Source organism: Oncorhynchus clarkii, chromosome 21 (genome assembly GCF_045791955.1).
Source record: "Oncorhynchus clarkii lewisi isolate Uvic-CL-2024 chromosome 21, UVic_Ocla_1.0, whole genome shotgun sequence".
Classification (NCBI taxonomy): Eukaryota; Metazoa; Chordata; class Actinopteri; order Salmoniformes; family Salmonidae; genus Oncorhynchus; species Oncorhynchus clarkii.
This window is the reverse complement of record NC_092167.1, coordinates 34344048-34348524: the sequence shown is the minus strand read 5'-3', so window position 1 is coordinate 34348524 and position 4477 is coordinate 34344048.

The window sequence follows — 4477 nt, the reverse complement described above, 5'->3', positions numbered from 1 at the left end:
TTACGGTATTTCAGGTATTGGTGTATGCTACATTCTTTTTCATTCAATTCTATGATATATTGTATTTTATTCATTTCAAGAGACTTCCACAACATCTGGTGTCACCACAGGACTTCCTATGTTGTGACTATTGGCTCAGTCCATTCCTCAACACGTTTCTACTTGGTGGTGGACAACAAAGCACTTTTATCCCTAGTTTTATCCCTAGTTTTATCCCTCCATCTCAGTCATTTTCTCATAGGGATTTTACCCATGGCAAACAATGTCAGTATACAACAATTTATCTTTAAAGATTAGATTCACAGCTATACATAAGACACATTTTCAGGGAATGTTCAGGTCAACAGAAGTTTGAACTTTGACCTCTATGGAACATTTCAGAATGATGTGTATAAATTGCTTTTTAAAAGGAAATACTAATACATTTTCAACTTTGTTTGACAAGTGATTCTGAAATGTTTCTTAGTGATATAATATAACCAACTTTGAAAGCACTAGCTATAGCTTATAGCCTTATAGCCTTATACAATTCCGTGTAATTATGCAGCTATGTTTTTGGATTGTAACTTTGGTGATAGAGGCACCAAATGTTACATACACAGCTAGAACAGGGTTTTAAAAAGATTTGTATATTTCAGGGCTATCACAGGATTCACACATTAACCCCACAGAAGCCTTTTTTTTCAATATGGCCGCCAAACAACTCAATCGAGTCTTATTGGATACGTTTCGCATGACCATACCTGTATGAAATATAATTGTAGAATATGCTCAATAATATCTAAAAATGTTCATAGTGATGTAGAATACACAACCAAATCAGCCAGGTGTGCCAGATATATAAAGACGTTAAATTATTCACAGAATTGTTGTAAGAATGCACCCAGAAAGCTGTAATATTGCAACTATTGATCATAACATCTTCAGAAATTAGCTCTTCGGACAGTTTTTTGCATCTTAGGTGTCTAGGGCACCGCACCAGAATCTCTCATTAGTGTTCAATTGGGTTGAGATCTGGTGACTGATACGCACACACACATACACACACCCGTTAAACCCCCTATGCTCCTTTGAGAGTCCTCTTTCAAAGTCACTGAGATCTCTTCTAGCCATGGTAGCCAAAATAATGGGCAACTGGGCATTTTTATACACGACCCTAAGCTTTTGAGGTTAATGTCTTAATTAACATTTGGCAGTTACCTGTATCTGGTAGCATTGAATATAGGACCCTCCCTGTATGTTAGCAACCAAGATTCTGCAAAAAAGCTTGAAGTGCTGCTATTTCTCTAGAATCACCTAAAACAATGTATTATATGCAGACATATCAGTGACAATCAAAATATCAAAGACGTGTGAAACACAGAAACAAAAGACGGCCTTTACAACTCTAGTTGATCCCCTCTGATTATTTTCAGTTTCCTCGGAACTTGTTTGGCATGGTTTTGGAATGTTAAGGCCCCGAGTCAGTTCCTAGAAGATTGGATGTCATCTATTTGGTGGTTGAAGGAGGCCATCGAAACCTCATAAACCACAAAGAGAATAGAATGCCGACTGACTGCATTCCACCTCATTCCACCCAAAGTGACAGTAAAAGAGGCAAAGACAATAATAATTGAGATACAGTGCCTTGCGAAAGTATTCGGCCCCCTTGAACTTTGCGACCTTTTGCCACATTTCAGGCTTCAAACATAAAGATATAAAACTGTATTTTTTTGTGAATCAACAACAAGTGGGACACAATCACGAAGTGGAACGACATTTATTGGATATTTCAAACTTTTTTAACAAATCAAAAACTGAAAAATTGGGCGTGCAAAATTATTCAGCCCCCTTAAGTTAATACTTTGTAGCGCCACCTTTTGCTGCGATTACAGCTGTAAGTCGCTTGGGGTATGTCTATCAGTTTTGCACATCGAGAGACTGACATTTTTTCCCATTCCTCCTTGCATAACAGCTCGAGCTCAGTGAGGTTGGATGGAGAGCATTTGTGAACAGCAGTTTTCAGTTCTTTCCACAGATTCTCGATTGGATTCAGGTCTGGACTTTGACTTGGCCATTCTAACACCTGGATATGTTTATTTTTGAACCATTCCATTGTAGATTTTGCTTTATGTTTTGGATCATTGTCTTGTTGGAAGACAAATCTTCTTCCCTGTCTCACGTATTTTGCAGACTCCATCAGGTTCTCTTCCAGAATGGTCCTGTATTTGGCTCCATCCATCTTCCCATCAATTTTAACCATCTTCCCTGTCCCTGCTGAAGAAAAGCAGGCCCAAACCATGATGCTGCCACCACCATGTTTGACAGTGGGGATGGTGTGTTCAGGGTGATGAGCTGTGTTGCTTTTACGCCAAACATAACGTTTTGCATTGTTGCCAAAAAGTTCCATTTTGGTTTCATCTGACAAGAGCACCTTCTTCCACATGTTTGGTGTGTCTCCCAGGTGGCTTGTGGCAAACTTTAAACGACACTTTTTATGGATATCTTTAAGAAATGGCTTTCTTCTTGCCACTCTTCCATAAAGGCCAGATTTGTGCAATATACAATATATAGATTGTTGTCCTATGGACAGAGTCTCCCACCTCAGCTGTAGATCTCTGCAGTTCATCCAGAGTGATCATGGGCCTCTTGGCTGCATCTCTGATCAGTCTTCTCCTTGTATGAGCTGAAAGTTTAGAGGGACGGCCAGGTCTTGGTAGATTTACAGTGGTCTGATACTCGTTCCATTTCTATATTATCGCTTGCACAGTGCTCCTTGGGATGTTTAAAGCTTGGGAAATCTTTTTGTATCCAAATCCGGCTTTAAACTTCTTCACAACAGTATCTCGGACCTGCCTGGTGTGTTCCTTGTTCTTCATGATGCTCTCTGCGCTTTTAACGGACCTCTGAGACTATCACAGTGCAGGTGCATTTATACGGAGACTTGATTACACACAGGTGGATTGTATTTATCATCATTAGTCATTTAGGTCAACATTGGATCATTCAGAGATCCTCACTGAACTTCTGGAGAGAGTTTGCTGCACTGAAAGTAAAGGGGCTGAATAATTTTGCACGCCCAATTTTTCAGTTTTTGATTTGTTAAAAAAGTTTGAAATATCCAATAAATGTCGTTCCACTTCATGATTGTGTCCCACTTGTTGTTGATTCTTCACAAAAAAATACAGTTTTATATCTTTATGTTTGAAGCCTGAAATGTGGCAAAAGGTCGCAAAGTTCAAGGGGGCCGAATACTTTCGCAAGGCACTGTAGTTCTTGTTGTAGTGTTAGCTTTGGTACTAACTGCAATTTGTGCATGTTGTGTTGTAATGGTTTTCTTGAGGTGAAGGAGAGGCAGACCAAAATGCAGAGTGGTTTCTATTCATGGTTCTTTAATAAAGAAAACTATACATGAATAGACTAACAAAACAAACGTGCGAAAATCTAAACAGCCCTATCTAGTGCAAACACAGAGACCGGAACAATCACCCACAAACCCCAACACCAAACAGGCTACCTAAATATGGTTCCCAATCAGAGACAATGACTGCCTCTGATTGAGAACCATATCAGGCCAAACACAGAAACAGACAAACTAGACACACAACATAGAATGCCCACTCAGATCACACCCTGACCAAACAAAACATAGAAACATACAAAGCAAACTATGGTCAGGGTGTGACATGTGTAGAGAAGCAGCAGTGGAAATGCCACTCTGTGTATTTATCAAGACTGGACAGACTAGTTGCCATCGCCAAGATGATTGACACTAAAATATTTTAAAGCTGAGTCACACCCACCTTCACTGAATATCACTCATCGTTCCTCTCCTCTCTCATTTCTTCTATCGCCATTCTTTAAACTTTTGCCCTTTTAAAGTTTTCCTTGTGTAATTGTACCTTGTTCGCCGCTCTCCTAACAACATCACCATTTGCTTCTCTACTATCTTCCTTTTTTTTAATGAATTATCAGAGGAGACCACAACAAATTTCATTTACAAAAGTATATGACTATTTTGAACAAGCTGCTTTGTTCATTCTTCATGCAATAGGTTGGCTTGCATGACGCATCAGAAGCTGGAGAGATGAGGAAGGGATCAGGGAGAGGAAGGACAGAGCCTGCATGTGGTGAAAAGCCCTGAGGGTGTAGTCAGTAGTCGGTGTCAATGATGTCATAGGTTTGTCTCATGGTGCTATAATATGAAGTTGCCTCAGGAAGAGACTGAATGTTACGAGAATTAAGTTCTCATGTTCATTAACCAATTCAATTAAACTACTCAGTCTGCTATATCAGGATTTGTAGGATACTGATAGAAATGAAAACAGACAGAGGCCAGTCTACAATAGTCATGAATGTTTATTTATGAGAGCTCTCATCATTTCCTGTACATCAGTCTATATACCTCACATTTTGTCATAAATGTCCCTTCCTCCTCTCAGAAACAATGACAATATAGTTCACAAGTCTTCTCCTACTCATACATTGTCTGCCACCT